The 12880-nt window shown below is 33.1% G+C and overlaps 1 protein-coding gene and 1 long non-coding RNA gene across 2 annotated transcripts in view; one reads left to right on the plus strand and one right to left on the minus strand.

The window, feature by feature from the left end:
* Window positions 1-7507, minus strand: LOC143047670 (uncharacterized). Its single transcript, XR_012969627.1, has 2 exons — window positions 7261-7507; window positions 1-1238 (listed from the first exon to the last, which is right to left on the minus strand). It is a non-coding gene; the product is annotated as an uncharacterized LOC143047670 (long non-coding RNA).
* The window catches only part of LOC143047668 (baculoviral IAP repeat-containing protein 3-like), a 26909-nt gene continuing 21172 nt past the window's right edge, over window positions 7144-12880 (plus strand). Inside the window, exon 1 of the mRNA XM_076220855.1 lies at window positions 7144-7464. The gene's annotated coding sequence lies outside the window, so the exon portion shown is untranslated. The remainder of the gene's footprint in view (window positions 7465-12880) is intronic.

Below are 12880 nucleotides of genomic sequence, written 5' to 3' on the forward strand. Positions count from 1 at the left end.
TTGTGCATCAATGTTTTTTTTTATTACTTGTAAAGTACAAATATATATATATTGCTTTTCAGAAATAAAAAATCTAAAAATCAAATTGATAATAAAGTGTCACTGGCTGCACTACTTTCAAAAATTAAATAAAAAAACCTAAATCATTAAAAATTGATCCCTCAAATGCCCTAGATTAAAAATATCCGTATATCAAAAACAGAAACTAGTAATTTCGTTCGGAAAAAATCAACATCCATACTATAACTTATTGTACAAGTTACGGAAAAAAATCAACCAAGGCAGAACTGCCTCAACGGTCGAAACGTCTTGTTTACACAAATTACATTTTTCTAGGTCCATACCACAAGTTATATACTAAGATCTACGAGTCATCTACTGGATTGGTCCTGGACAGATTTATTTTCATATTTCATTTACTGTTATCTGTTATTGTCCCTTTTCAATTCCTTGTTATCTGTTTTTCACCAAATCAATTCACTGTTTTGCTGTTATGGGGACCCCCCCTTGCCCCCCCTCATATATGGAAAACCTTTTTCGATATATCTGACAGATATGTACTTGTATGTATTTAGTTAATGCATATAAAACAGTCCCGTGTGAAATTGAAAGTATCTAGTACTGGTTCAGAACTTTTTGAAGAAATTTAAGGCAAGGGAGTGGATAATAAGTTAATTAATTAGTGTTTTGGTTTTTTTCAGTGACATTGTCAGATTATTTTCGACTTAAGAGGGTTTTTTGTGTCTCTTTTGGTATCTTTCGTCTCTCTTTGAACGTTTCCTATTATAAGTTTTTCACAATTTTTGCACTATTCAAGAATAAGCTGGAGCTCATATTACTCACAGATGAAACAAAACATTACAGTTTTCCTTCATGTTATATAACTTATTAGATTTTAAGTTTGCATTTGCAGAGATATTGGCATCACTGGCTAAGCGGAGTCCTCGAGTTCCAACATTCACGGTATTCTATTTCAAAGTAAATTCAGCATCTGAATCATTGTTTCAGGTGTTTCACCAGTGACTCTATAGAAATCGTATCGATGTGAAGAAAAAAGCGCAAAAATATCTCTGCCATTCCAGACGTCTTCTTCTGTTGTTAATCTATGTCTTAAATCAATGAGAGGATCGGGAGGGGGTCTTATTATAAGAAGTACCCGTGAAAGTCAGCATCTCGTTAAAGAACCTTGTGCAGTCGGTTGGTGGCATTATTGCTATGAACGTATCTTCCATCTTCGTCTAAAACAAAAAATGGTAAAAACCAGTATTCAAATAAATGAAACAATTTCTAAAAATAATGAAACTGTTTTTTTTTTCATCAGTAATACATCTGTATTGTGGGAACGGTATCATTAAAATTTACCGTCGTATGATTATATCCATAAGAACTTTGGCACAGGATGATTTTTAAACGCTCGCCCCCACCCCCCTCATTTTCTTCAAACCGTCGTTTAATTTCAATTATTTTCGCGTTTTTCTGTGAGTGCTGTGAAAAATACATTAAAATCTGATAGGAAATGGTTATTTATTGTATATTTATGTTATTATATCACAGAAAACACGAAAATAAATGAAATTGAAGTAAAAAAATAAAAATAATAAGATTTTTAGAAAAACGGAGGAGAGCTAGAATAAATCGTTCTGTCAACAAGTACCTCTGAACATAACTACCCTGATGGATTTTCGTAATTTTTTAATTAATGTTTGGATTGACCTTGAAAAGCTTACTGTTGTGTTCGATTGAGGTGGCATTGGCGGACCCTGGATGGGGATATTCTAGGAGAAAGATCTCCCCCTTTTTGCATTCTTTTAAAATTATTTAATTATGTGAACGTTTCATGGTGTTCGAGGTTATGGATTCCTCTTATATAATTGGCTGGATACGGGCTTAGATAGCAATGATAAAAGTTGTTATTGCATAACTTGTAAAAAATGGAAAACAACACGTTTAATAATTTATTGCGTCCGAAGCGCTTTTCTGGATTTACCTTCATCAGGAACGCTCACAGCCAAAAATTTGAAATCCGAAGATGGATAAGTACCGAAAATCGTTGAAGAGCTATATGTCAAAAATACCTCAAATAAATAGCCAAATTCATCTAAAGCCAACTTTGCCTGAGAGAGTTGAAACCTTAGTTTTATAATAATTTCAAAATTTATAAACGGACAATTTTAGTAAAGTTGGTTAAATCATGTCAGTACCAAGGCAAATCAATATTTTTTTTTAGATGGTCCCTAATTTAAATGTCTCAACTATAGACTCTTGACTCTCAATTATCATCTTATCTAACATGTCTAATAATAACGGGGTGACGTGTTCATTGATAATAGAGTCATAATTACCTTAAAAATATTCAATGTTCGTCTCGTTTCAACAATTCTATTTCAATTCTAAAACGCTACTTTATATTTATAAATTAAAAAATAAAAGTTTCAGTAACAATATAATATTCCATTGAAATAAACGAAAATGTTCATCAAATGCTATCATTACAATTATAAAATGGCAAACGACGAGTACAGCATTCTGTAGGAGCTTTGTGAATAAAGAGCTGCTCCATAAGCTTATGTCGTCGCCGACTGGACATATTTCAACAATTGTTCCATACTTCATCAATATATATCATATCAGAAATTACTTAGACAAAAGGGAGGTAAATTCAATATATATATCAACAAGGCACCAAAGTTTTATAATAATTGTTACAAGTGTCTTTGGTTTATAATTTGCCGAAATCCTGGAACCCCCTCCGCTTTTTATGAATAAAGACCAAATACTACTAAACGAAAAATCTCTTTTTTTTTTTTTAAATCGATAGGAAACTTATGATATCTGTAAATATGTAAATCATTCATGATTGACCAAACTGAGTTTCATAAAACCTTTTCAAATATAAAAAAGAAGATGTGGTATGATTGCCAATGAGACAACTATCCACAAAAGACCAAAATGACACAGACATTAACAACTATAGGTTACCGTACAGCCTTCACAATGAGCAAAGCCCATACCGCATAGTCAGCTATAAAACATTTTTGGTTGGGACTAGAAAATCACCCATTTCTTAGGAATAAAATCCAACTCGGAAACGCAAAATCTAAAATTTACAGAAACCGAAGGAATTGATGGATATGTAGCAAACATCAACTTTTCTGAAACTGAATTACTATACAAATTCAAACGGACCTTATCCCTGCATAAGAATAGACATGATATCCTCAAACACATGTACAAATATCAGACGACATTATCTTCAAATTGAATAAAATGCATAAAAATCTATTAACCGTTATCCTACTTAATATTTTTTTTATTGATCTCCAATTCTTTAACCTGCACAAACATGACATAAATTGTAATATTCCCGAAAAGACAATATTTCTTTATTGAAAGTTCACGTGGTTAGAGCAGACCGTTATACTAGCAAACCTAAAAGATCTGAAAACGTAAAAAAAAACAAGTGTATTACCTGCTATAAGGACTTTGTGTGAAACGCTTCAAATTGTTTGGCCTGACTGAAAGATATTTTGATTTTGTATGTAGATGATTTGTATGCACCATCCCAACCGCATAGCTAGGGGCCAATGATTATGTTTTTCCGCTCTGTGTCCATCGTTCGTTTGTCCGTTCGTCTGTCTGTCCAGCTTCAGGGTTAAAGTTTTTGATGACGTCCCATCAACTTAAAACTTAGTTACACATGTTCCCAATAGACATGTTCCGAAAAGGTATATAGAGGTGGTATGAGGGGTCCTGGTCCTGAAAGCCCGGGCTTAAAAAACACGAAATTCCGAGGTCCCGAATTTGAATAAATTTAAATCCCGACATCCCGAAATTCGAAAAAAAAGAAATTCCCGGATCCCGAAATCCCGAGCTTAAAAACACCCGATCCCGGAGTTGTTGAGTGATGAATCTGAAAACGCATCGTACGGTATAACTGACTCATATAAACCCTGAAACCCAATTTCAGAAATCCTTGTAATGTAGTTCCCGAGAAAGATAAGACATTTTTTTTATGGACGGACGGACGGACTAACATACGGACTGACGGATGGACGGATAGACTGAGGTAAAACGGTATACCCTCCTACTTAAATGTCCGTCACTATGACAAGTTGCAATTGCTTTTTTAATGGTATGAGGGGGCTTTTTTCTCGGCTTTCCTTATTGGGGTTTCATACCTTTTTTGCCGGCATACTATCACCTCCTATGAGTGTTCCAAAATATTAAAAGGAAAACATATTATGGGTTATATTATTTTTATTCTTCACGGAATAAATATTATGAAATATTTGTTCAATAAGGAATATTTATAATGAAATTATCATGATAAAGATTTCGGAGGGACGTTTCAACGGTTATAAGAAATAGATATATTATACATACATCATTTCTATGTACTATAAACACAATATTTGAATCTTTAAATCACTTTTGTGTTTTGATACGATATCCCCATTTAAAGTCTAATTTGTCAACCTCAGCGTCGAGTATATACCTTTTCGTAACATGTCATTGATATGATCTTTCTAATTGTAATGCAACATTGAGTTTTGACCTAATTTCACGGTTCACTGAACATAGAAAATAATAGTCCGTACACATTCTTTCTTTTTTTATTTAGACAAATGATATATACGTCTCTGTCAATATGCAGCAAAGATTTAATTTGTTCGTTAATTCAGATTCACAATCTTCTACTTATCATGTTATCTCTGTAGATATGAACATAAACCATCGTATATATAATACATTATAAACCAGGTGTTCCGCAGGGCGCAGCATTATACGACCGCAGAGGTCGAACCCTGAACAGTTGGGGCAAGTATGGACAAAACATTCAAGCGTGATACAGCTCTGAATTTGGATTGTGATCAAATTTTTGACATTACATGGTTTTTTTTTACACAAAACAAATGTCAAGATTTTACAAATCAATTAAAGATTTCTTCTTCAAACTTTTTAAATCTAAAATTAAATAGTTGACACAGCATAGGTTTCTGACACAGAATGAATGTGGTCTAATGAACTTAAAAGTTTTTTTTGCCTTTGAGCAATTCACTATGCTGTTGAATATTAATATATTAATATTAAACCCCCCCCTTTTTTTCACATCCCCGTTTCCCTTTTTCCAAAACTGATATCAATTCAAATTTCAAATGGAGTTTGCAACAATAACTTCTCTTTTAAATACATCATAAAATATTAAAATGTAAAATAAAGTGCTTGTTATCACTGAATGGTAAAGATTGGTTGGTAGTAAAAGTGAATATACATTGTTTATTGTATAAAACAATAAAAAAAACTTCATCAGCAACATTTTATATTGGCAAATTTCCAATGAAGTTATTTACATAAAGTTATTGGCAAATAAAAATAGAAAATGACATCATAGTCATGTCTGGCAAATGTCCAACATACATTATCTAAAAACATTTTAGATAAGATAAGGAAAAAAAGCTTCATCAGCAACATTTTATATTGGCAAATTTCCAATGAAGTTATTTACATAAAGTTATTGGCAAATAAAAATAGAAAATGACATCATAGTCATGTCTGGCAAATTTCCAACATATATTATCAACTACTATTCTATACAAAGAAAGATAACTCCAATTGAAAATTAATTGCTATTGCACAATATTGTGCAATTAGATATTTCTTGCTATTGTGCAATACTGTGCAATTGAAAATTTCTTGCTATTGCACAATACTTGATATGGAATCCTGATTTGGACCAACTTGAAAACTGGGCCCATAATCAAAAATCAAAGTACATATTTAGATAAAGCATATCAAAGAACCCCAATTATTCAATTTTTGATAAAATCAAAAAAAGTTTAATTTTGGATCCTGATTTGGACCAACTTGAAAACTGGGCCAATAATATCTAAGTACATGTACATTTTTAGATTCAACATATTAAAGAACCCCAAGGATTCAATTTTTGTCAAAATCAAACTAAGTTTAATTTTGGACCCTTTGGACCTTAATGTAGACCAATTTGAAAACTGGACCAACAATTAAGAATCTACATACACAGTTAGATTTGGCATATCAAAGAACTCATTTATTCAATTTTTGATGAAATCAAACAAAGTTTAATTTTGGACCCCCATTTGGACCAACTTGAAAACTAGGCCAATAATTAAAAATCTAAGTACATTTTTAAATTCAGCATATCAAAGAACCCCAAGGATTCAATTTTTGTTAAAATCAAACTAAGTTTAATTTTGGACCCTTTGGACCTTAATGTAGACCAATTTGAAAACGGGACCAAAAATTAAGAATCTACATACATAGTTAGACTCGGCATATCAAAGAACCTTAATTATTCAATTTTTGATGAAATCACACAAAGTTCAATTTTGGACCCTTTGGGCCCCTAATTCATAAACTGTTGTAGCCTCAACTCCAAAAATCAATCCCAACCTTCCTTTTGTGGTCATAAACCTTGTGTTAAAATTTCATTGATTTCTATTTACTTATACTAAAGTTATTGTGCGAAAACCAAGAATAATGCTTATTTGGGCCCTTTTTTGGCCCTTAATTCCTAAACTGTTAGAACCAAAACTCCCAAAATCAATCCCAACCTTCCTTTCGTGGTCATAAACCTTGTGTCAAAATTTCATAGATTTCTATTAACTTAAACTAAAGTTATAGTGCGAAAACCAAGAAAATGCTTATTTGGGCCCTTTTTGGCCCCTAATTCCTAAAATGTTGGGACCAAAACTCCCAAAATCAATACCAACCTTCCTTTTGTGGTCATAAACCTTGTGTTAAAATTTCATAGATTTCCATTCACTTTTACTAAAGTTAGAGTGCGAAAACTAAAAGTATTCGGACGACGACGACGACGACGACGACGACGACGACGCCGACGCCAACGTGATAGCAATATACGACGAAAAATTTTTCAAATTTTGCGGTCGTATAAAAACGTACGATTTTTTAATTATTTTTTTTTAGAAATAAAACTTTTGATCTGTATTGTCATTGACACAGTTTTACTATGATTTTCTCGACTTTTAATCACAAGGAGAGTGAATTTTCTATTAATCAATAGTTAAGTAAGCTATTGATTTATAAAGATCTGCAAGATAGTTTGTATTGTGTGTTATTTCGATATTCACTGCATAACTGAGTGACGTGCGACATTTTTATCCGTTTGTTAAATTGATTGAATTTTTAATATATTTCATTTAATACTTTTCCATTCTCTATTGCATTTTATGCGTTGAATCGGGGAGTGTATAAACAAACCTCTCAGTTGTGCAGATCAGATCTTAACATTAAACCAACCATAACCTCGAGTTATATTGTTCATTCGTCAAGTTCATTGCGCTTATCTCATCACGCAGTACGGTAATGTGTAATTTGACCTGGAAAATATTTAAAATGGTGTACGTTCTTCCGTGTTTTGTGTTGACAACATATAGGCAATACTTCTAATACAAATCCTAACAAGTAAGTCAATTTCGGTTAACATAAATTTTCAAAATGAGTAACGATAAACATAGACCGACAATATTCTTCTATGGTTATCGTTGGTATTACGCTCTTTCTTTTTCACAGCAAATTATAAGTAATTTGAAACTTGAAAATAAGACTGATAACAATTGACAAAGATCGACAAAGACTGAAAGTAACGTGGAGATCACAGTTCCATATTGGTTCCATATTGAAAACCAGTTTGTCCCTTAAAACTGTGAAAATTTGTATGTCCCATTTATGGGCATTATGTTTTCTGGTCTGTGCGTCCGTCTGTTAATTTGTTCGTTCGTTCGTCCGCCTGTCCCGTTTCGGGTTAAAGTTTTTGGTCGAGGTAGTTTTTGATGAAGTTGAAGTCCAATCAACTTGAATCTTTGTTCACATGTTCCCTATGATATGATCTTTCTGATTTTAATGCCAAATTAGAGATTTTAACCCCATTTTCACGGTCCACTGAACATAGAATATTATAGTGCGGATGGGGTATCCGTGTACTATGGACACATTCTTGTTTTATATATACTAGTTAAACCCTTCCAAAAGTATTGCAAAGTGAAACCCAAGTTGCAAACTGAATAGGATGATATATATAATTTTGACTCTTTAGGTCAGAAATATCTCACTTCCGTACAGTATGATGTCATAAACAATTTTTAAATCGATATGGCATAATTGTGCTTATAATTCAGAACCCCTTTTGAGACGGTTTTAAGATGAGCTAATCCTTTAAAACATTGTGTACATATCAATGGTACCACATGATTTTAATGATACTGTGTTAATTTGACTTTGTTGCGTTTTGCACCATGATAGAAAAGAAGTTCTAAGATTTTGTGCAGTTATGTTTTTCAATTAAAAAAAAAGGTCCGGTAAGGGCCGAATTTGGCCCCAAATTTCAGGTTCATCTGAAGAAAGACTTTGGACACTTTTTAAACCCTTAAGTGTTTACTTTAGTAGATTCAATTAAATTACTAGTATGAGAAAGATTTGAACTGATTTAGTCAATAAAGACGATCAAATTCAAGCTTAAATAAAAAAAAATATATCAAATATGCCATAATATGTCACTTTTCAAATGTTTTTTGTCAAAAATTAAGGTGGCCGCATCCGTGTTCGTCGTCAACATTTATATATATGTTATGTATTATCATCAAATACAACTTACATTTAAATATTAAGCATGAACACAAATGCGGCCACATCCGTTTAAGACGGCAACCGTCTAAAAATTAACTCAAATGCTAAAATTGTGAAGACTTCAGTAATTTAGCATGACTTAATGATGCTAGTACCCGATACATGTTCATTGTATTGTCAAAAACGCCTATATTTATGGAACAGAAGTATTCTACTTTCCAATCAATAGCTAATAGCTTTACATTTTAACAATTTTGGGACACAAAATGGTCTTACTCCTTTCAAAACATATGAATACTTCTATACTTGTTATCTTTTGGTTTCATAATTAAAATGCCTAAAATTACCTAATAAGGCAGCAACCATTTGATTTTCTGGGGGGGGGGGGGGGGGGCTATGGGTTTTTTTTTCTGTACAAACTTTTTTTTTCGCCTGCGGCGAAAAACAATCTATTTTTTTCGCGACAAGTCGAAAACAATTTTTTTCTTTCAATTTTAGCATTACATATAGTGGCAGCTGGGGGTGAAACAAACAATTTTTTTTTCTCAGAATCAAAAACAAATTATTTTTTTCTCCCAAAACTGGAAACAAACTTTTTTTTCCAAAAAAAACCATAGCCCCCCCCCCCCCCCCCCCCCCCCGAAAATCAAATGGTTGCTGCCTAAGGTTATTATAAACATACATATAGACAATTATGTTCTCGAAAGACCAAATGTACCTAGTTTTCCGGAGAGAAGAAAACGGGAAACATTTCTGGCTGACTTAAGCAATACTGAATAGGTGAAAATTAATGTTTTTCCGCGAAAAAAATCTGAATATTTAGAATTCAGTATTATCAATCAACCTATGTTCCAGTCCTAGCTATTTTTGTATACATAAAGCCTGGTTTCCTCAGACTTGGACAAAGCTATCTTACCTACCAAATTACCTTGCCATAGCCGGTTACGACCGTGGCTTTTGACTACTCGTTTCAATGTGACGGTGTTACAAGCGAGCACTGTGAGTGAGAAATTCTGTAAATATATGTCCTGAAGGTACTATGTTGTACTAACTTCCATTGTATTGTTTCCAAATCATATATAAACAGATAAAAAATGGACACATTTCCAAGTCTTGTATAATTCCACTATAACACGTCTTATCGAGGAATTTCCTCCCGGGAAATGGAGAGATGGTGGTATAGGACTCGGTTCCAGATAATTACTATGTTTGTTTTCCGAATAACTATTTCACAATTTAAGCCTTAAACAAAAATATAGTTAAAAAGGAACTGACCTAACCATCTCTCGAATTAGGAGAAGTTTTGTATACAAGATTTATTTTAAAAATATAAAATAGAAAGGTTGAAAAATGTCGATCAACATGGAACTTCATGGCCCCCAAAAAACGCTGATTTGGAACTTCCATTCAACAATGAGTTCTATAAAGGTATACATGTTAATTAAATGAACACCATACCCATGAACGATGAGCGAGACCAGTTATGGAGTAAACTTGTGTTGAGTAGAAGTACACTAAACGGACTAGAAATAGTGCAACAAAAGGCAGTTAGAGACTTGTCTTTTAAGTAGCATCACTTCCATATTTCAGCGACTTGAATGGTTTATGTATGAGGAAAGGAGAAAAAGACCAAAGATCATGATGCTCTATATACAGAATAGTCCTTTAGGGCTATTCCAGATAATCATATATATATATCAGTTTGCGACCAGATATCATTGTCATCGATGCCACGCCAACTTGCGTATTCCACGATAGTCATACAGTGTCAACGACAATTCGTTCCCTCAACACAAGACTGTTGAACGAGCTATAAGGGAACGATTACTCGGCTGAGGCTGAGGCAGCATCAGTAGATGTCCATGGATGTCTTTAAGTGCAGCTTCAAGTCTTAATAAATGATTTATACAAAGACGAATATATAACTGTACACATCACAGTTTGCCGAATCTGCCTAGCTTCTATGCTGTCCGAGTTATGATGAGTAAGAGCCACCAAGCTTGTAACTATATGTCCAGAATATACATAAGAAAACTCTTGTTAAATTCTGTAGTCCCTCTGTACTGTTATCAGAGTCAGTCTAAAAATAGACGAAATACTAACTTGCACAGTGTTTAAATTTAGATTTAGTCACAAGATTAATGAAAATTTCCATATATCATGTTACTTGGTTTATGGTCACCCATTTATTGAATTTATCGTGTGCAAACCAATCAGAGAATGCAAAAGTTCTGGAAAATTCCCAATGCATTTTAAATATATAAGCAGATTTTAAAAATAGTCGTACAAAAACCGTAATTATAAATAACTTGTAAAAACTGGAATTTTCTTTACGAAATTTTCCAACTGCTATTAATAGAACTATCTTTTATCGCACTATTAATAGACAAGACTATCATTATGGGATATGACTTCCTTACTGGAAATCCCCCTCTTCAATGAGCGGCTGTTAAAAGACAATTCCGATTACTATAAAATCCTATCGTCAACGCTAATCTTCGGCTCATTTTGTAAAAAAATAAAAAAAAGCAAATAAGCAGTCTGTAAAATTGGAATAGAAATTTCTGAATGAAATTATAACGACTATATATATACATAATCAAACGTGCAGAAGCCAGTGACGGCAATAATCCCGAGCTGCATTTAAAATTAAAAAAAAATATCATTTTTGTCATTTTAAAACCACTACACTTCTTAAACAACGAGAACGTAATGCAACAGAGTGGCGGATCCAAGAATGTTCATAAGGGGTGATCCACTGCATGACTATATAAAGAGGGTTCCGCTCCAGTCAAGCTACAGTGATTCCCTAAATAATCAACAAAATGTTTCCCACAGAAGGGGATGAGACGATAAGCGGGGCCTCAGGTTTCTCCCAAATCTGCCTCTGTCCAACGTATGATGTATTGATATTGCCAAATTGAGACTTGGTGTCATTTTTTCAAAGGAAATTAAAACACATTTCTTCTAAAAATAATGATATCTAAATTAACTTGAAGAGACTATTTTGTCTTACTCAGTTATACATATAACTTTATAAATCATTATCTGTCTGAAAACTATGAAATAATGATTGTGCCGAAAAACTAAATTGTGTTGATCTTTCAAGTCCAAACGCGACTTATCAATTCACTTAAAGTTTAATAGTTACAGTCAATCTTGAGTCTAGAACACTTTGTGTAGCACAATAAAAGACATAAAATGGCTTTTTATGTTAAATTCCGGGCTAAATTAGTATTAAATTCTTGAAAATGCTTCATGTTAACCATGTAACCTGGTGAGAATTCAAATTGAATTCAAATTGAATTCTCACCAGGTTACAGACAAAGGAACATTAAACTTAGTTAATATGATGAAAACTGGCACTTACTGTAGATCTTGTTCTGTCAAAGTGGTTCACTTAAAAATATGCCGTCCAAATGATACATGTATATTGAAAATTGCAGTTTGGCCCAAATGTCGTGACACTGTCGCTGTTCTGTACAAATAAACTGAATCTTTAATATTCCTTCAACGCAGGTAATACAACGTAAGTAATTCCAATTTCTGTTCTTCCCAAAAGGGACTTCTTATAATCTGCCAAAATGGTATATAAAATCTTAGTCCAACGTCTTGGAAGGCTATTTTAATTTTTTGCTTCGACACTTTCCTGCGACAAAGAAAAAAAAAATAGCCTTTCAAGACGTCACAATTATTTGGACTAATCAAATCTATACAATTATCAGTGTTCTGTCAATACTATATACAACGAACTAAACAACAAATCTGTCAAACACGTAAACGAATGGAGTACACTGAAGTTTTCGTCAAAACCAGGAAAAATGAATGCACCGGCGTAGAACGTATTCAATTTTTAGTAAATTAATTCATAACGAATGACATCAATGTAAAACCGTTACTGTAAAATGAGGATAACAATAAATGGTTAAAAAGTGCGCTCAATGTCAATTTCAAGGACAGTCGTTCACCCTTGACCACACAAATCAATACAGAATTTAGGAGCACATGATAAAGGAATAGGTGCACATGACAAAGGCAACCGGTTAAATGCACAAGTCATAGGCGTATCCAGGGTTGGGAATTAGGGGCATAAAAAAGGGCCCAAAAAGCATTTTTATTTGTTTCGCACAATAATTTTAGTATAAGTAAATAGAAATCTATAAAATTTAAGCACAAGGTTTATGACCACAAAAGGAAGGTTGGGATTGATATTGGGAGTTTTGGTCTCAACGGTTTAGGAATTAGGGGCCAAATA

This window comes from Mytilus galloprovincialis, chromosome 10, assembly GCF_965363235.1.
Source record: "Mytilus galloprovincialis chromosome 10, xbMytGall1.hap1.1, whole genome shotgun sequence".
NCBI classification, from domain to species: Eukaryota; Metazoa; Mollusca; class Bivalvia; order Mytilida; family Mytilidae; genus Mytilus; species Mytilus galloprovincialis.